Genomic DNA, 21,488 nt, shown 5'->3' on the forward strand with positions numbered 1-21,488 from the left:
CCTGCCCCCCCTCCAGCCACCCAGTGATTCTCCTCTGTCCACTGCCCCTCCTCGAGCCACATTGACTTCACTCAGAGAAAATGACCCCTTCTCCTGATGCTCATCCCTTCTTCCAATACACGTCCATCTGATTGATCCTTGGACGTCGCGTACCGTTGCGTGAGGCTCCTCCCTTCTTCCCATACAGTTCCCTCTGATAGGTCCGCCAAGCCTGGCAACTGTGCACCGTTGCCTTCACTCACTGAAAATGACCCCTTCTCCTGACGCTCCTCCCTTCTTCCCATACATTTCCATGTGATACGTCCCTCGACGTCGTAACTGTGCACCGTTGCCTTCACTCTCACTGTTCCGCCCTCGACGTCATCACGTTTTGATGCAAGGGCAGAGCATAGAGAGATGTGACAGACTTACGAATGTTACAATGTTACGAACCCTTCACTGAATGTTACGAACCCTTCACTGAAGCCAGAGAGTCAGCTTCAGAACATTGGAGGCACATTTTATTATAGTAGATTGTCACCTCTATTGAGAAGGAATTGTCTCTTATGTGTTATTTATTTATTTTATTTTTAATTTTTACGTGGCTTACATTACAAAACATACTTAAGATAAAAGACACTGGGAGACCACAATTCACAGTTTAAAATCTAGAGAAAAAAATGCATACCTTTAGTACAGCTACCAAAATAAGTAGAAGCAGTAGTATTAAATGTACAGCAGGGTGATAAGTCATTGCAGGAAGAACAGGTTCATTTTTTACCTGTTATTCTGCTGGTCAGACTGGGAAGTAGCCAATACTGTTGCAGGTCTAAAATAACTTCTTTTTCTAGATGGCACACAACTCAATCTTCACCCAAGCTGACAGCAGCAATACACCCCCCTCCCCATTTGCTGGCATTTCACTGCACCACATAAAGGCACACAAAGTAAGGAAGGAATGTCCTGTGCCTCTGCCTCTGCTGGAATTGGGGAAAGATGATTACTACAGGCAGTTTAGCTGGTAATTCAGGTTTGAAATCAGGATGTCTGATATCCTTATATAGAAACCACAGAAAAGGGTGTTTAGGAGGGAGGAAGTGTCATTCTCCCATCTTCTCTCTGCCAAGCTAACCTGAGGAGCTGAAAAGCCAACTCCAGTCAGTGGGGTCCTGTTCTGGAATTTTCTGGCCTTTTCTTTTGGGTCTGCTTAGTTCTGTGTGTTTCTGTGAGTTTCCACTGATAGTTGCAAGACAGCATTTTCTGGTTGACCACAAACTGACAAAGACCATTGCCATGACATCCCAATCAACTGTCTTGTTACAAACAAACTGACAAGACCCCCCCCCCCCCATTGTCATGACATCCCAACTGTTTGTTACTCAGCAGAGGTGTGGCAAGGACACTAAGGCCCTATCACAGGACTCCTATGTACTTGCAGAATTGCTGATTGGGTGATATATTTATTTATTGCATTTGTATCCCACATTATCCCACCTCTTTGCAGGCTCAATGTGGCTTACAATAGTGGAAATTAGAAAAGAGTAGACATTTGGTGTTCCAGAAGGATTTTGGGTTACATGGTGATGGAATACATAATAGTAATAGTACATTTGAGGTGGTCCTTTTTGATGGGAAGGGTATATAAATAACTGCTCATCTAAAGAGACTCTGAAGTAGTCCGACTGGCAAAAGAAGTTTCATAACCTTGCCCATAGCCTATTTCCCAAGGGGGGTGTCTCCCAACCCCCCTTGTAAGAACTAATTCTTTACAGCTAAGAATCTTTCTTCCTTTCTTTCTCTCTGTTCTGTGACCTTTGTATGACAGTGAGAGTTAAAACTTTCCTTCCTATTGTTAGACTCTGTTCTGTAAAACTACTAATGCCAAGAGCCAATAGTACTTCTTGTGCTGTTGCAGTGAGAAATAAAGATTCCTTTTGGTTTTCTAACTTAGCCTGAAGATTACATTTTATTTTTGATTAATTTTATTGCTGTATTTTTATGATATCCTTTGTTTTAGCTATTGATAAAAGTTTGAATTTTGGTTCATCCTAATTATCACAAAGTATGGATAGTTAGAAGTTCTCAGCAGAAACGATCCCAGCCCCTTTTTTGTCACAAAGATTCATGAGTATATAATTACTATTCTCTTATCTTATTTGAGCTCTCTTTTTACAAACAGTTTGTGATCAGACTCTTCTGATTACTATATCTATTATATATATGTTGTGAAGATGAAGCTCCCACCTCAAGATCCCAGGTCCCTCTTTCACTCAGGGTGAGCTGGTTCTCAGTATGCAGATTTTATGCAAATTAGTCTCCTACCCCTTTCTACTCGGGGTGACCTGATTCTCAAAAAGGCAAACAGTCAGGTCTCATCAACAGGATTTTTCTCATACAAATCTTTATTCCAGCCTCTGGGCACACTTCTTTTAGCTTAAAACACTTTCACAAGCTTAAACAGTTCTTCCAGCTTAAACATTTCTTCTTGCACAGTTCAATACCCAACAGATTTCTTCCCCCTGAGCCCTCCCACACAGGCATCCGGGCTCAGTACTAACTCAGTCCTGGAGACACAGTCCTTCCTTGTAGCACACAGTTCTTATACTTGATACTCTAGGGCCTTCTTACCCCAGCCGTATTAACTCAGCCATAGGACTCACCCAGCCCTTCTCCCTGGACATTTTAGGGGAACAGCGCCCTCTAGGGGCCTAACCAGGGTAGGACAGCCTCTTCCTTATCACTATATATATATATATATATATATAAAAGGCTACTAAAAAGAATTCCTCCTTTTGAGGACAGAGGAGGGTTCTTTTGTTCCCTGTGTTTTTAAATGTTTGTTTGCTTTCATAGCTCAAAAGAAGTGTAAATAGGGATATATTTTCATTTTAGCTGTAGGCAGTTGCAACTGTGTTATAAGTATATAATGCCACACTGGGAAATGAACAAAGGTCCATCGAGCCCAGCATCCTGTCCACGACAGCGGCCAATCCAGGTCAAGGGCACCTGGCAAGCTACCCAAACTTACAAACATTTTATACAAGTTATTCCCGAAATTGTGGATTTTTCCCAGGTCCATTTAGTAGCGGTCTATGGACTTGTCCTTTAGGAAACCATCCAACCCCTTTTTAAACTCTGCCAAGCTAACCGCCTTCACTATGTTCTCCGGCAACGAATTCCAGAGTTTAATTATGTGCTGGGTGAAGAAAAGGTTTCTCTGATTTGTTTTAAATTTACTACACTGTAATTTCACCGCATGCCCCCTAGTCTTAGTATTTTTGGAAAGCGTGAGCAGACACTTCACATCCACCTGTTTCACTCCACTCATTATTTTATATACCTCTATCATGTCTCCCCTCAGCTGTCTCTTCTCCAAGCTGAAAAGCCCTGGAGGGGCATAATCGAATAAAAACATCTATCTCCATGGGCGTTTATCTCCGAGAAAGGGTCCGTGAAGGGGCGGACCGAACCGTATTTTCGAAAAAAATAGATGTCCATGTTTTATTCGACAATTTGTGAGCTGGACGTTTTTGCTTTTCAGCGATAATGGAAAATGAAAGCGCCCAGCTCAAAAACGAATAAATCCAAGGCATTTGTTCGTGGGAGGGGCCAAGATTCGTAGTGCACTGGTCCCCCTCACATGCCAGGACACCAACCGGGCACCCTAGGGGGCACTTTTACAAAAACAAAAAAAAGGTAAGAGAGCTCCCAGGTGCATAGCACCCTTCCCTTGTGTGTTGAGCCCCCCAAATCCCCCTCAAAACCCACTGCCCACAAGTCTACACCATTACTATAGCCCTAAGGGGTGAAGGGGGGCACCTACATGTGGGTACAGTGGGTTTGGGGGGGTTGGACGACTAAGCATTAAGCAGCACAATTGTAACAGGTAGGGGGGGGATGGGCCTGGGTCCACCTGCCTGAAGTCCACTGCACCTCCTAACAACTGCTCTAGGGATCTGCATACTGCTGCCAGGGAGGTGGGTATGACATTTGAGGGTGAAAATAAAAAGTTGTGAAACATCATTTTTTTTGTGGTGGGAGGGGGTTAGTGACCACTGGGGGAGTCAGGGGAGGTCATCCCCGATTCCCTCTGGGGGTAATCTGGTCATTTAGGGCACATTTTGGGTCCTTATTCGTGAAAAAACAGGGTCCAGGAAAAGTGCCCTAAATTCTAACTACAAACGCATACTTTTTTTCCATTATCGGCGAAAGGCGCCCATCTCTGTTCGGGTGATAACCATGCCCCAGTCCCGCCTTCACCACGCCTCCGACACGCCCCCGTCAACTTTGTACGCTTCTGCGATGGAGTGCAGTTGAAAACGTCCAAGTTCGGCTTTCGATTATACCGCGTTATTCGTTTTTGTGAGATAAACGTCCATCTCCCGATTTAGGTCGGAACTTGGGCGTTTTTCTCATTCGATTATAAGCAGGCTAGCCTCCTTAGTCTTTCTTCATAGGGAAGCTGTCCCATCCCCGCTATCATTTTTGTTGCCCTTCGCTGCACCTTTTCCAGTTCTACTATATCTTTCTTGAGATGCGGCGACCAGAATTGAATACAATACTCAAGGTGCGGTCGCACCATAGAGCGATACAACGGCATTATAACATCCTCACATCTGTTCTCCATACCTTTCCTAATAATACCCAACATTCTATTTGCTTTTCTAGCCGCAGCAGCACACTGAGCAGAAGGTTTCAGTGTATTATCAATGATGACACCCAGATCCCTTTCTTGGTCCGAAACTCCTAACATGGAACCATGCATGACGTAGCTATAATTCGGGTTCTTTTTTTCCCACATGAATCACCTTGCACTTATTCACATTAAAAGTCATCTGCCATTTAGCCACCCAGTCTCCCAGTCTCGTAAGGTCCTTCTGTAATTTTTCACAATCCTGTCGCGAGTTAACAACTTTGAATAACTTTGTGTCATCAGCAAATTTAATTACCTCGCTGGTTACTCCCATCTCTAAATCATTTATAAATATATTAAAAAACAGCGGTCCTAGCACAGACCCCTGAGGAACCCCACTAACTACCCTTCTCCATTGTGAATACTGCCCATTTAACCCCACTCTCTGTTTCCTATCCTTCAACCAGTTTTTAATCCACAATAGGACATTTCCTCCTATCCTATGACCCTCCAATTTCCTCTGTAGCCTTTCATGAGATACCTTATCAAACGCCTTTTGAAAATCCAGATACACAATATCAACCGGCTCCCCTTTGTCCACGTTTGTTTACTCCTTCAAAGAATTGAAGTAAATTGGTCAGGCAAGACTTCTCCACACTAAAGCCGTGCTGACTTGGTCTCAGTAATCCATGTCCTTGGATGTGCTCTGTAATTTTGTTTTTAATAATAGCCTCTACCATTTTCCCCGGCACCAACGTCAGACTCGCCGGTCTATAATTTCCCGGATCTCCCCTGGAACCTTTTTTAAAAATCGGCGTTACATTGGCCACCCTCCAATCTTCCGGTACCACGCCCGATTTTAAGGATAAATTGCATATCACTAGCAGAAGCTCCGCAAGCTCATTTTTCAGTTCTATCAGTACTCTAGGATGTATACCATCCGGTCCAGGAGATTTGCTACTCTTCAGTTTGCTGAGCTGCCCCATTACATCTTCCAGGTTTACTGTGAATTCAGTAAGTTTCTCTGACTCATCCGCTTGAAATACCATTTCTGACACCGGTATCCCACCCAAACCTTCCTTGGTGAAGACCGAAGCAAAGAATTCATTCAATCTCTCAGCTACGTCTTTGTCATCCTTGATCGCCCCTTTTACCCCTCGGTCGTCCAGTGGTCCAACCGATTCTCTTGCCGGCTTCCTGCTTTTAATTTATCGAAAAAAATTTTACTGTGTTTTTTTGCCTCTAATGCTATCTTTTTTTCGTAATCCCTCTTGGCCTTCTTTATCTGTGCCTTGCATTTGCTTTGACACTCCTTATGTTGCTTCTTGTTATTTTCAGACGGTTCCTTCTTCCATTTTCTGAAGACGTTTCTTTTAGCCCTAATAGCTTCCTTCACCTCACTTTTCAACCACGCCGGCTGTCTTTTGGACTTCCGTCTTTCTTTTGTAATTCGCGGAATATGTTTGGCCTGGGCCTCTAGGATGGTACTTTTGAACAGCATCCACGCCTGTTGTACAGTTTTTACCCTCTCAGTTGCCCCTCTAAGTTTTTTTTTACCGTTCTTCTCATTCTATCATAGTCTCCTTTTTAAAGTTAAACGCTAACGTATTTGACATCCTATGTATAGTTACTTCAAGGTTGATATCAAAACTGATCATATTATGATCACTGTTATCAAGCGGCCCCAGTACCATAATGTCCCTCACTAGATCATGCGCTCCACTAAGGACCAAGTCTAGAATTTTTCCTTCTCTCGTCGGCTCCTGCACCAGCTGCTCCATAAAGCTGTCCTTGATTTCATCAAGGAATTTTACCTCTCTAGCGTGTCCCGATGTTACATTTACCCAGTCTATATTTGGGTAATTGAAGTCACCCATTACTATCGCATTGCCCATTTTGTTTGCGTCTCTGATTTTTTTTATCATTTCTGTGTCTACCTGCTCATCCTGGCGAGGCGGACGGTAGTACACTCCTATCACCGTCCTTTTCCATTTTATACATGGAATTTCAACCCACAATGATTCAAAGGTGTGATTTGTGTCCTGCTGAATTTGTAATCTATCTGAGTCAAGGCTCTCGCTAATATACAATGCTACCCCTCCACCAGTCCGGTCCAGCCTATCACTACGATATACTTTGTACCCCGGTATGACAGTGTTAATTGGTAAAGAATTGTTATTGTTTCAGCATTTATAAGTAAGACTAACGGAGAACTCTTTTAAAGTGTGGGTTGGCACAAATGAATGCAGAGGGACAGTAAGCTGTACTTTGCCACATGTTCATGTTTAAATCTTTTTATTGTTTTCAAAACAAACTTATGGCCAAACATTTCCAACTCACAAAACACACATTGATTCAAACAAAGTAAACCAGCCCCCCCCCCCCCCACTTTTAAACCCCTAAACCCCTACCCCTCCCCTATCTGTAATACACTTTAAATATTACTTCATTTCCTGCGAGGAAACAGCTCTGAATTTAGCAATTTAAGAGTCTACTACACACAACCGGCTGCAATGTAGCCCAGAAACCCTCCCAAGTTCGTTGGAATTGTCTGCCTTCCACACAGGAAATGTCCTTAACCCCACACCGTTCCAGCTTCAACAAATCAATCACGTGTGTGCGCCACCGCTCCAACGTTGGTGCGCAAGGTTCTCTCCAATAAAACAATATGTCTTTTTTACCAATTAAAATGTCTTTTAACTCAGGGTGACTGTTCCCATTTATCTCCAATTCTGGGAATCCTTCCCTGCTGTATCTACTACTATTACTACTACTTAGCATTTCTATAGCGCTGCCAGGGTTACGCAGCGCTGTACAAGTTTAACATGGGGAAGGATAGTCCCTGCTCAAGAGAGCTTACAATCTAAAGGTTACAAACTATGTAGTCAGTGTAGGTAACTTACAACTTATGTAGTCAGTGTGTTATGGTATAAGCCAATCATCAGAATTAAATGTGTAGCATGATGTTGTGTTGGATCAGATACATATATATACACCAATATATTTGTGCAGCTTTTAAATAGAAAATAGTTTCATTTCAAGCCCCTCTCTCCATTCCTTTTTCTGGGAACTTCTGAGAGCAGGGATAGTTAATTACAAACACTTAACAAAGACAAAAGAGCTTCCTCTGCCCTCCCACCTAACAAAAGATGGACTAAGGTGGGCACCTGAATACCCCATTGAAAACAAAGAACTCAGAGAGGGAAACCATAAACAGGGCATTTGCTTGTCAAAGGTATACCTGCCCCTCCCATCATCTATCAGACAAATGGACGCCAGGACATCTGCAGAAAGAAGGACTTATAATGTGGTCATGTGAACAGACTACATCAACCATAATGCCTTGCAAAATATCCAGGACATGCACACACCATGCTTCTCTGCTAACATTATAAAAGGCCTGGAAACAGCCCAGCTCGTCCTCTTGAAACCTGCCTCCTCCTCTTGGAACCTGCCTCCTCTTGGGACCTGCTGCTCTCTTTGGGGTCTGCTGATGCCTTGCTCCTGAAACATGTGCTCATCAATCAGCTGGACCACAGCATACTTGTAACAAGGACTTGTAAGTTAACCTACCTGCTACTTTGTTCTATTTTATGCACAGATTACCTGCAAAGATCTCTTAAAAACCTACCTCTCGTGTGCAATTGTATATTAAATCAACCTTTTTGAAGCTAAAAATACGGTCTCTTTGTGTTCAGAGTATATTGAAGCTATATATATTTAATTTATTTAATTTATTGCAATTATCACCTTTGGTGATTGGTGGAGAAATTAATATCCTAAAACTTATACATACAGCACCTGCTCTTAAATTATAAACAGTGACGAGTTGCTCTCTAGAGCTATTTTCCCCAAAATAAATCATTTCTTGTAATATATTAATTGGTGCAGAACGTGGGCAGGTATTCTGTGCATGTAGAATGAGATAGCAGTGTTCTTAAATTATATTCTTGTATTTTGCTGCTTTATAGTGAACTGAGTATCAGGTTTCATTAATTAAATTTCCGATTGATAAACTGATAAGGTTTTCAGGTATTCAGAATGCTGTGCTGGATGGATGTTTGGTCTTATTTAGGTACTTATGCACTCATGTACTTTATGTATCTCATAATCAAAATTTTAGGCATGCTCTAGCATAAAATAAAAACCAGTTTTGCAGTTTCTTTAGAGGAGGACATAGATAACCCCACTTTGCCTAAGCAATGCATAGAATCCTCTGGCCCTAATCCTTGGATTGATTTATATTCAATTAAGGAAGGGAGCAAGAGAATTTCTGCATGCACTTGGTTAATGTGGGCCATGTGTGAGAAAGCCTTAAAAGAGCATGCAGAATTGAACGATAAATTACTAGCTAAAGAGAAAGAATGCAAGCAGGTAGGCACAGAAAAGGATTTCTTGATCACAATGAATAGGTGCTTAAATTATCAATTGGACTCTTCTAGGCAGCAGATAGAACATCAGCAAGCTCAGGAAAATAAAATGAAGGCCCAAATTTTAGCTTTAGAAATGCAGGCCAGCCAGGTTCCAGACTTGAAGCATTTAATCAGGAAATTAACACTGCAGACGCCACATATAGATGAGAACATTGATCATGTACAGGATTCACATTTGCAGGGGTCAGCCATTACGGGTCTCCCATGTGCTCCTCCAGACCCAAATACAGCTACAGCCATGCCGGTTTCAGCTGTGGTAACAGTATCACAGTCCACACCCGTAGCAGGAGGTTCAACTAGAACCACTAGTTCCCAGGCCCCCTCACAGCATCCAAAACCTCAGCACATATATGCACAACCTGTTCTGCAGTCTAATTTAAATGCTCATGATTCAGCTGCTCAACACACAGATGCACCACCTGGGCTGCATTCTGATCTAAGCTCCCATAGAAGGGAATCTCTAATAAAGAAATCAGCTCCTAAGTATGTAGCTACTGAAAACCACAAGCAAGCATGTGACATTTTAAAATCTCAGGGAGTCTTGCAGATATTGCAGATAGCTAACAATAAAAAGAGAAATTTGCCGCCAGATAAACAGAAACCTATAACTGCAGGTCCTACTGGACCAGAAACTGACATTATTCTGTCAGCTCTTCCTGCAATGTAATTCCTAAAAAAAAAAAATGAGGAGACGCATCCAGCCTGGACTGGACTTCTCCACAGCATGACCCACTCTGCAGGTTTTATTTATTTATTTATTTATTTGTTGCTTATATCCCACATTTTCCCACTTGTGCAGGCTCAATGTGGCTTACAGTAAGTTAAATAAGAGTACAAACTTAAAGATTAGGCAAGCATCTAACAGAGTGAACTAGGTAGGGTAGGGGACAAGGGATACATTAATCAACATAGTAAGATGAGGGGTAAGTCTTAGCAAAGAGGAATGTCTTTAACAACTTCTTAAAAATGGCAGGGAAATTCAGGTGCTAATTTTTAAAATAGGGTGACATGAATATAGGATTGATAAGTTTTTGCTATAAACCTTTTGAACACTGATAAGGATTTAAAATGTAGCTTCTATTGTTCTTTTAATTAAAGATGTAGCTTCTATTGTGACTATAGTATGTTTGAGAAATAGATGTACCTAGATAATATTGTTTAAGGATTTAGAAATGTCTTTTTTTTCCGATGAGTGACTCCCACTGGAGTTGAAACTAAAATACTGGGTAAGAAGTTTTAAAAATGCCTCCTTGTAATAGGTAACTCCCGCTGGAGCTGAAACTTAATATTGTGCTTTAATGTGAATTAACAAGATATGCTTATTTTTATAGAAAAGAAACTAAAGCTTAAGAAAATAAAGCCTGTCTGCACTGCACGCTGCTCACATAAAATGGTCTAAGATTATGGGAAGGAACTGTGAACAAGAGAGGGATCCCCCACCAGAACCAGCCATGTGACCTGCTAAAATTAATGTGAAAGTGTCTTTCTGTCTTTTTCAGAGTTTGAGTTCTACGTACGAGATTAATATTTTTATGGTGCTAGTAATTAATATATATATATATATGGCTATCTCAGATACCTGTTCTACATTTTAAAATAGATCTATGCCTCTTCTACATTGTTAAATGAATAGATCTATGCTGTTCTACTTATGAGATAGTAAATGAAACTGCTGTGGTAATCCAAGATGGATGCCACAGATGATGCTTTTGTGCTTTATTAATTTTGCTAATTGTTGCTTAGTTCTAAATGAATGAAAATGCTTTGGCAAATCCAAGATGGATGCCGCGTACGTTGCTTTTGTGTTCTACTTGCAGGTTAAGCTCAATCCTGGATCTGGAATGGACTATCGGAGACCTAAAGGCCTAATAGAGTTCCTTGTTTGTTTGTCATGTGGTCTCCATGTTTGTTTTATGTTATGGGGTACCCAAGAAACTATAAGCAGACATTAATAGACCCTCCCTACTAACAGTCCCTCCATTAGTTCACATTGTCCAAGAAAAAAAAAAAAAAGAGACCATTTTCACTGGCAGGCGAGCTATAGAAAAGAAAACCATGTTCACTATTATTCAAGCTATGGCTCACATATAATAAGTCTATTCACATGTGTATGTGAGATTATGAGCAAAGGTTTCTCTTTACATGATCTATCAGGTACAATCAGTACAGGGAATGTTTCTGACTTTTTTTTTAGTTTATTATACATCACAGCCAGTACGTGCAAAATGCTCTCTCTGGAATGAAATATTGGCTGTGTGCAAAGCAAAATTAACATATCTTTTCTAAATTCTTTACAACATTAAACACATGAGTATTGTCTATTAATTTGCTGCATTAAACACTGCTAAAGCAGATAGATATGGTAACCTTTTACCACACTCATTACCCATAAAAGGTTTCTCTCTGAAAAATAAAAAGTTTCTCTCTGAAAGGTAGTTCATGGCACTATACCATGACTCCGTTTTTGTTTATTTGGTCAATGATTAAGTAAATATTATTGCATAGGATTGATAGGAATAATTGTTTTGTGTGTAATAGTAACTTAGGAAATTATTATAATTGCATACATATGCCTTTCTTGTTTCTAATGAAACAGTAGTATAATAGCTCCACATTTACACTCTTGCTTAACTATCTGTCCTTTTATCACTGCTGTGAATACCTCAGTTAGCCTCTGAAATAGAGAATATAGGGAAACATTCACAGAATATTTTTCCTTGGAATGTCAAACGCTGAAAATATGACTGAATAGATTGGTCCATCCCATTGCGGTGGTAAATTGGTCAATTGCGCACTCTCATGTTATTGATTTGGCTAGCATACTGGGTAAGATATCCTGTGACACAAACTTGGGAGCAGCCTATGCCCCTGAGCAGGTGACACAAAAAGAGGTGGTCTCTGGAAATAGAGTAAAATGACGCTTGTGTGGCTGAAGTCATATAAAGTGTACTTGCAATCCTATTTTAAACCAGAGCAAAGCCATACTCTGCCACCTGACTGAATGGAAGCCTAATGAAAGTGACCACAGAAAACTTAACCCTAGCTACCTAAATGTAAGTCATGAGTAAACAAAAGTAATGATGAGTCTTTTTGCTTATAACAGTCATATTCCAGCTAAGGACATATTCCAAGATTCATAGTGATGTGACATAGTAGATGACGGCAGGAAAAGACCTGCACGGTCCAGTCTGTTCAATGTCCACTATTAAAAGATTCACCTCTCCCAATACACATGCCCATGTAAACATACTGTTCTTTTTGAAATTATGCTACTGTACTAGGTTAGAGTTAGAGTTTCTTTTTAGCCTTTAATTTTTATGGTTCCTCGCTCCAATATATTAAAATTTTTTGTATCTCGGAACCAAGAGAGGGACTGTTATGGTATAAGCCAATCATCAGAATTAAATGTGTAGCTTGATGTTGTGTTGGATCAGATACATATATATACACCAATATATTTGTGCAGCTTTTAAATAGAAAATAGTTTCATTTCAAGCCCCTCTCTCCATTCCTTTTTCTGGGAACTTCTGAGAGCAGGGATAGTTAATTACAAACACTTAACAAAGACAAAAGAGCTTCCTCTGCCCTCCCACCTAACAAAAGATGGACTAAGGTGGGCACCTGAATACCCCATTGAAAACAAAGAACTCAGAGAGGGAAACCATAAACAGGACATTTGCTTGTCAAAGGTATACCTGCCCCTCCCATCATCTATCAGACAAATGGACGCCAGGACATCTGCAGAAAGAAGGACTTATAATGTGGTCATGTGAACAGACTACATCAACCATAATGCCTTGCAAAATATCCAGGACATGCACACACCATGCTTCTCTGCTAACATTATAAAAGGCCTGGAAACAGCCCAGCTCGTCCTCTTGAAACCTGCCTCCTCCTCTTGGAACCTGCCTCCTCTTGGGACCTGCTGCTCTCTTTGGGGTCTGCTGATGCCTTGCTCCTGAAACATGTGCTCATCAATCAGCTGGACCACAGCATACTTGTAACAAGGACTTGTAAGTTAACCTACCTGCTACTTTGTTCTATTTTATGCACAGATTACCTGTAAAGATCTCTTAAAAACCTACCTCTCGTGTGCAATTGTATATTAAATCAACCTTTTTGAAGCTAAAAATACGGTCTCTTTGTGTTCTGAGTATATTGAAGCTATATATATATTTAATTTATTTAATTTATTTCAATTATCACCTTTGGTGATTGGTGGAGAAATTAATATCCTAAAACTTATACATACAGCACCTGCTCTTAAATTATAAACAGTGGCGAGTTGCTCTCTAGAGCTATTTTCCCCAAAATAAATCATTTCTTGTAACAAGTGGAGGTAGCTTACAATCTAGAGGTTACAAACTCTGTAGTCAGTGAAGGTAACATGAATGGGGAAGGTGGTTAGGCGCCAAAAGCAAGGGAGAAGAGATGGGCTTTGAATAAGGACTTGAAGATAGGCAGGGAGGGTGCATGGCGTATGGGCTTGGGAAGTCTGTTCCAGGCATAAGGTGATGCGAGGCAGAAGGGGCAGAGTCTGGAGTTAGCGGTGGTAGAGAAGGGTACAGATAGGAGTGATGTGTCCTGAGAGCGGAGGTTACGGGTGGGAACATACGGGGAGAGGAGGGTAGAGAGATAATGGGGGGGCTGCAGATTGAGTGCACTTGAAGGTCAATAGGAGAAGCTTGAACTGTATACGGTAGCGGATCGGGAGCCAGTGAAGCAACTTGAGGAGAGGGGTGATATGAGAGTATCAGTTCACGCGGTAGATAAGACGTGCGGCGGAAATTTGGACAGATTGAAGGGGGGATAGATGGCTAAGCGGGAGGCCAGCGAGAAGAAGGTTGCAATAGTCAAGACGAGAGGTAACGAGCAAGTGGACGAGGGTTCGGGTGGTCTGTTCAGAGAGGAATGAGCAAATTTTGCTAATATTATAGAGGAAGAAGCGACAGGTCTTAGCTGTCTGCTGGATATGGGCAGAGAAGGAGAGGGAGGAGTCGAAGATGACTCCGAGATTGCGGGCTGAAGAGACGGGGAGGATGAGGGCGTTGTCAACAGAGACAGAAAGTGGGGGAAGAGGAGAAGAGGGTTTGGGTGGAAAGACAAGAAGCTCAGTCTTTGCCATGTTCAGTTTCAGATGCCGGTTGGACATCCAGACAGCGATGTCTGAGAGGCAGGCCGAAACTTTGGCCTGGGTTTTGACTGTGATGTCGGGAGTGGAGAGATAAAGCTGGGTGTCATCAGCATAGAGATGGTACTGGAAACCATGTGATGAGATCAGCGAGCCCAGGGAAGAGGTGTAGACCGAGAAAAGAAGCGGTCCAAGGACAGATCCTTGAGGAACCCCAACAGAGAGCAGGATGGGGGTGGAAGAAGAGCCATTAGAAAATACTCTGAAGGTGCGTTGGGAAAGGTATGAAGAGAACCAGGAGAGGATGGAACCCTGGAACCCGAATGAGGACAGTGTGTCAAGAAGTAAATTATGGTTGACGGTGTGAAAGGCGGCCGATAGGTCGAGGAGGATGAAGATGGAGTAGTGACCTTTGGATTTGGCAAGGAACAGGTCATTGCAGACTTTAGAGAGTGCTGTTTCTGTCGAGTGTAGTGGGCGAAAGCCGGATTGAAGCGGATCGAGGACGGCCTGAGAGGAGAGGAAATCAAGGCAGCGGCTGTGGACAGCACGTTCAAGTAATTTGGAGAGGAAGGGTAGAAGAGAGATGGGGCGGTAGCTGGAGGGACAGGTGGGGTCAAGTGAAGGTTTTTTTGAGACGTGGTGTGACTACAGCGTGCTTGAAGGTGTCAGGCACAGTAGCGGTGGAGAGAGAGAGGTTGAGGATGTGACAGATTGAGGGGATAACTGTAGGAGAGATGTTGTTAAGCAGATTGGTGGGAATGGGATCAGAGGAACAGGTGGTGCACTTAGAGGAAGAAAGAAGGCGAGCAGTGTCCTCTTTGGTGATCTCAGGGAAGGAGAAGAAGGAGGCCAGGTTAGGTTGGTTGAGGGAGTGGGTTAGGAAGTCACAGGGAGGAGAAGGCTTGGAAGTGAATTCAAGGTTTATCTTCTGCACTTTATCGCGGAAGTAATCAGCTAGTGTTTGAGGAGAAAGTGAAGGGGGGTGGGAGCGGAGGGCACTTTAAGTAGGGAGTTGAGGGTGGCGAAGAGGCGACGAGGGTTGGAACCAAGAGAATTGGTTAATTGAGAGTAATATTCCTGTTTGGCAAGGAATAGGGAGGACTGGAAGGAGGAAAGCATGAATTTGTAATGGGTGAAGTCTGACAGGGTGCGAGATTTCCTCCAGATTCGTTCAGCAGAGCGGGTGCAGGAGCGAACATAATGGATGCAAGGGATTAACCAGGGCTGAGGATTAATGCGCTTAGTGGGGCGAGAGACAGATGGTGCTAGGGTATCCAGGGCAGTGGAGAGAATTTCATTGAAGGTAGAGACAGCCTTGTCGACGGATTCAGAAGACGAGATGGAAGGGAAGAGATTGGAGATGTGAGAGGATAGGGTAGGGGGGTCGACGGCTTGGAGATTCCTGAAGGCAGTGGTTATAGTTGGGCGAGGTTGAGGGGGAGGGTGGTGAAGTGTGAGGGTGATTAGGTGATGATCTGAGATTGGAAGGACTGAGGTGCAGAAGTTGGAAGGTGAGCAGGAAGAGAAGAGAACGAGGTCGAGTCAATGGCCATTACGGTGAGTAGGGGTGGTAGAGCATAGTTGGAGGTTAAAGGAGGATGTCAGAGTGAGGAATTTAGAAACGTAGGAGTTCGATGGGTTGTCAACGTGAATATTAAAATCACCAAGAATGAGGGATGGAGATAAGGGATCAAGAAAGACGGTGAGCCAAGCGTCGAAGTCAGTAAGGAATGAAGAGAGGGGCTTATCAGGGGGGCGGTAGATGACTGCAACTCTGAGTGGTGTCGGGTAGAATAGCCGGATGGCATGAGTTTCAAAGGATGAGAAGCAGTGAGACTGTGGCAGGAGGAGTGGTTGGAAACTACAGGAGGGTGAGAGAAGAAACCCAACGCCTCCACCGCGTGCATCTGGGCGGGGAGTGTGGGAGAAAAGATATCCTCCATGGCATAGGGCTGCGATTGAGGCAGTGTCGTTAGGGGTTATCCAAGTTTCAGTTAAAGCGAGCAGTTGAAGGGAACGGGAGATGAATAAATCGTGGGTGAAGCAGAGTTTTTTGCATACTGAGTGGGCATGCCATAGGGCACACAAGAAGGGGAGGGAAACGGGGGGGGGGGGGGGAGAAGGGGGATAGGGATGAGATTGGAGGCATTCTGGGATCGGTTATGTGGATATGGAGAGGAGAGGTAAGGGGGACCTGGATTGGGATTGATGTCACCTGCAGAGAGTAGGAGATGGAGTAAGAGAGTGCGGAGGAGGGTGGGGGAGGAGGGTCGACGAAGATGACGAAGACGGGATGTGTTAAGGAGGAATGGGGATGGGTTAATGGTGGGGAGGAAGTGTAGAAGGTTGAGAGCTAGGAATAATGAGGGGGGCAGGAGAGCTGGGGAGGTGGTGGGGGGTGGGGGAGGTAAGGTAGGGGAGTAATGAGCAGGACGGGAGGGGACAAGGGTGGGCAATGAGTTCCTGAGGTAGACAGTGGAGGGGGAGGGGGGAAGATGTTAGGAAGGGACAGGGCGATGAAGAGAATGTGTATAGGGGCCATATATAGGGCTAAGGTGGATGCAGATAAATGTGAAGTGGCTAAGGTGATAGGAGTAGAGGAGGAAGGCAGGAAGGCTAGGACTGGGACAGCAGGCAACAGCTAATGTATAGGGAGTGATAGTGTCTAGAGGAATTCAATCAGCAGTTGAGATAGAGTAGAGGAGTACAGTCAACAGTTAAAGTAGGTATTCAATATGCATCAGAAGTCGAGGTAACAACTTGAGGTTTTAAACATAGCATTAAAGCAGTTCAATCAATGATTAAAGTAGATTACAGTGAGATGCAGCTAAGCCTAAATGCTAGCAATATTGCAGATTGTAGAGCGGCAATTAATAGAGCAAATAAAGTGAGGATTTGCAGTGAGGTGCAGTTTAAGCCCCAAATTCTACAATATTGCAGAATTTAAATAGCAATTTGGTAGTAGAATTTCAACATGATACAGAGCAGTAGGATTTTGGTAGCGACTTGAGTCAATGAAACAGATGACTGGGACAGGCAGGAATAAGCTGGATCCGACGGACAGGGACAAGCCGGAGCAGGTAGCAGGAACAAGCTGGAACAAGCAGGGAGAGGCTGGATCAGGTGGACAGGAACAAGCTGGATCAGGCGGGCTGGTGCTGCTGAAGCAGAAGGACTGGAGCAATAGGGGGAAGCTGAGCATGCGGGATGGAATAAGCTGGATCAGGCAGGCTGGAGGAAGCTGGAGCAGATGTCTGGCACAACAGGGAGGAGCTGGATCAGGTGGACTGGAACAGGCTGGTGCAGATGGACTGGGATGAGTTGGGTCAGGTGGGCTGGAACAGGCTGGATCAGGCGGACTGGGACGAGCTGGATGAGCTGGGTCAGGCGGGCTGGAACAGGCTGGAGCAGATGGCTGGAACAAACAGGGAGAAGCTGGATCCGACGGACTACGACTGGAACAAGCAGGGAGAAGCTGGATCCGACGGACTGCAGTAAGCTGGAGCAGGTAGTAGGCGGGCTGGAACAAGCTGGAGTAGATGGCTGGTATAAGCAGGGAGAAGCTGGATCCGGCTGGATCCGGCAGACTGCGGCTGGAACAAGCAGGGAGAAGCTGGATCCGGCTGGATCCGGCAGACTGCGGCTGGAACAAGCAGGGAGAAGCTGGATTCGACGGACTGCGGTAAGCTGGAGCAGATAGCTGGAACAAGCAGGGAGAGGCAGGAGCAGGTAGGTGGAACAAGCAGGGAGAGGCAGGAGCAGGTAGCTGGAACAAACAGGGAGAAGCTGGATCCGACGGACTGCGGCTGGGCGAGCTGGGCGGCAGGACTGGAGCAGGTAGCTGGAACACGCAAGGACTGGTTATCCTCTGGTAACCGTTCACATTTCTGGTACCCCTAATGGGCCCCCTGTCACCGTTCTTGGGAATATAACCCTGGTTTCTCAGCTTTCATCAATATGCAAATTCACTCTATACCAGATACAAATCCCCTTTATTAGCACCCTGCTCCAGTGTTGTGGGGAACAACTTCTTTCCAGCATATCATTCAGCTTCCAATAATACACAGTTCCATTACTACCAAAAGGCATACCAGGTAAGTACCTTCTTGGTTTTTAGAGGGATCCTTCTCTCTCCACTTCCAGGGGATCTCCTCCAGTATTAGCACTTTACTTCTGAGAAAGGCTCAGAGACAGTTCTCCTCTACAGCATCCTGTAATCCCAGTCTCAATGTTTGCAAACAGTAATACAGAGATGACTGTACATTAATACAATATTAGAAGAAAACAATCTCAACTAGATAAATGGATTAAATACAATCTTTCTCTTCCTTAGACCACAAAATAAATAGGGAGAGTGAAACAAGACAAGGAGATCAATTAAACAACAGTAAACAAAGAAAACGTGGTATTGACCTGATTATCCCCAGTTATTATTTATCTGAATCATTATTCCACATTGATCATCTGGTTGGCTTCTTCAAACCCAAAACGGTGTATAGTCAATTAATTTCGTTGGAAACATACTTATTGTCCAATATTAGTGGAAATAATACACCTGATTTCATTTTTTTCTCTTTTAAAACCAGAAATTATTTAACAATACAAACACTTGAATCTCTAATCCAATTCCCACATATTAAGGTAATCCCAGTTTCACAGGCTTCACTCCTTTTGAATTAATATACTAAGAGGAATTATTTCAGAGGAAAAAACTTTAGGAGTCATACCCGGAACTCTGGGAAAACAACAATCTCGATATTAATCATCTGTAATAATATTCATTTTGTTCAAAATTTTCTGGTCTATTATCATTTTCAAAATATTGACTGTTTCCCACTCCCCACAACTTTACACTACTACCATAGTCCTTATGGGTGAAGGGGGGCACCTACATGTGGGTACAGTGGGGAGGTTTGGAGGACTTAACATTTACCACCAAAAGTGTAACAGGTAGGGAGTAGGGGGAAGGATGGGCCTGGGTCTGCCTGCCTGAAGTGCACTGCAGCTATTAAAAACTGCTCCAGGGACTTGCATACTGCTGTCGGGGAGCTGGGTAAGACATTTGAGGCTGGCATACAGGCTAGCAAAAAAGGTTTTTATTTTTTTTTTTAGTGTGGGAGGGGGTTGGTGACCACTGGGGGAGTATGGGGAGATCATCCCCCATTTCTTCCGGTGGTCATCTGGTCAGTTGGGGCACCTTTTTGAGGCTTAGTCGTGAAAATAAAAGGGCCAAGTAAACCCGGCGAAATACTGATTAACGCCGCTTTTATTTTTTCCATTATCCGCAAAAGCCGGCCATCTGGTAGCCACGCCCATGCCCACCCATGTCCCGCCTTTGCTACGCCGCCAACACACCGCCTTGAACTTTCGCCGGCTCGGTGACGGGAAAGCGGCAATGGTGTTAAAAAAGCAGCTTTCGATTATACCAATTTCGCCGGCCATCTCCCGATTTATGTCGGAAGATCGCCGGCGATCACTTTCAAAAATAAGCCCGATAGTAACATAGTAGATGATGGCAGAAAAAGACCTGCACGGTCCATCCAGTCCTCCTCAGCCCAACTGTGACCTGCTTCCCCTACCTTCTCCTCGAATTCAGGGCAGGAACAAAATTGTACTTTCCTCTCCCCACCAGCGCTGGCCCCACCCCTACCCCCTCCACTGCTCATTTCTTTTCTTACCAGCTGCCTGCCGACTCGCTATATCACTAAGGCTCCTTCCCCAGCGGTTCCGGCTGTACCGGAAGGGAACCTCCCACCTGTAACACATTTCCTGCCTGCTGCCTTTCCCGCGTCAGAGCCTGGCTGTGACTGTGAGCCTGAGTGTTGCAGCACGCGGCGGCTCTTTTCAATCAGTGACTGACACTGACCGAGCCAGGGAGGGAGTCAGCAGATCGAGCAAGCAAGTGGTAAGGAGTATTTGTGTCTCTTATTGCTTTTTATTGAACAGGAGACTGTTGAGGGGATGGAGTGGTGATGCTGGATGTTGAAGGGAGGAGAGAGAGATGGGGAGAACATAGAGGCAATGTTGGATGGTGGTGAGGGGCAAGACAGTGGGGCAATGTTGGATTGGGGCAGAGAAAGAGGTTCTATAAGTTAAAATCAAAATAAATATTTGGTTTCATGCAGTTCTCTTTTGTTTAAACATAACTAAATGGGCTATAAGCAACTAATACAGTCCATTGGTTTTCTTATATTTTGTTGTTGTTGTGATGACTTCTACTGTGCCAACATTGAAAACTCTTATCTCTATCTGGTCGTTAATAAAAGGAGTTAATTGTGAACACTATCCACCGTGTTTTGTGGCTGTACATTAGGGACTGTGATATTATGATCCCTTGTTTCATATTGTTGATGGTCTGTGTTTTCCGAATGGGTGGTATTTTGGTGTATTAGGGTCTGCCCAGTGTTATATTTACAGTGCTACCTTTTCATGCATAATGCTACTTCACTAATGTGACCATTTCATTTTGGGATTTTCCATGGATGGAAATAGCAGTGTTTAATAATTGATAACATTTTTAATAGTATACATTGGTTAATATATGCTTTGAACAACCACTAATCTAATGTATCTAATATCTACATTTAATAAAAGGTAGTAATTGTGACTATTTTACTTTTACTTATTTTTTTTCTGTGTGTTGTCAGACAATTTTGGATATAAGCCCTCTCAACCCTCACCTAACCTCCACTGCCTCATCCCTTCACCAGCCCCAGTTCCATCCTTGTCTCTCCTTCCTTCCCTTACCTCCAGGACATTCTTCTATTACTCACTACCCCATATCCTATTGCCTCTCCACCATCTTTTCAACCCCATTTCCACCCACGCTCAACCCCTTCAGAGACTCCCCTTCCACTCAGACCCCTCTCCCAAGTACCCCATCCCTTTTCAATACCTCTCATTCTCTCTCCAGTCTTCCAGGTCATTCATATTACATTTCAGCTTTTCCCTACACTTTACCCCCTTTCTCTTACCTCCTCTTCCCCCCTCCCCATCTCATACCCACTTATTCTCCCAAACCATCAACACACATCCACTAATACCTACTAATTGCCAGGTCTGTCTTCATCTCTCCTTCTCTACATTCCCTGCTCTGCAACCCAACACTCTCATAATCACTCACGAAGTCCCAGTCATCTTCTGTTCTGATCCCCCACCCCTAAGTCCCATCCATCTTCTGCTTTTTCCAGTGTCTGTGGTGCATTTTAAGTAGAGGAGTGTGGTAGCCGTGTTAGTCCACTCTTAAGGTTATCAATAGGAATCAAACAAAATAAAACATGGAAAAGAAAATAAGATGATACCTTTTTTA

General features: G+C 43.6%; 1 protein-coding gene across 2 annotated transcripts in view; it reads right to left on the minus strand.

The window, feature by feature from the left end:
* NCKAP1L (NCK associated protein 1 like) overlaps window positions 1-21,488 on the minus strand; it is a 338,352-nt gene that overhangs the window by 300,839 nt on the left and 16,025 nt on the right. Inside the window, exon 1 of one of the 2 annotated variants that reach the window (XM_030198310.1) lies at window positions 668-686. The exons of the other annotated variant lie outside the window; for it this stretch is intronic. The gene's annotated coding sequence lies outside the window, so the exon portion shown is untranslated. Of the gene's footprint in view, window positions 1-667; window positions 687-21,488 lie in introns of those variants that run through there. 2 annotated transcript variants of the gene reach the window in all.

The sequence above is a fragment of the Microcaecilia unicolor genome, chromosome 3 (genome assembly GCF_901765095.1).
Source record: "Microcaecilia unicolor chromosome 3, aMicUni1.1, whole genome shotgun sequence".
Lineage (NCBI taxonomy): Eukaryota > Metazoa > Chordata > Amphibia > Gymnophiona > Siphonopidae > Microcaecilia > Microcaecilia unicolor.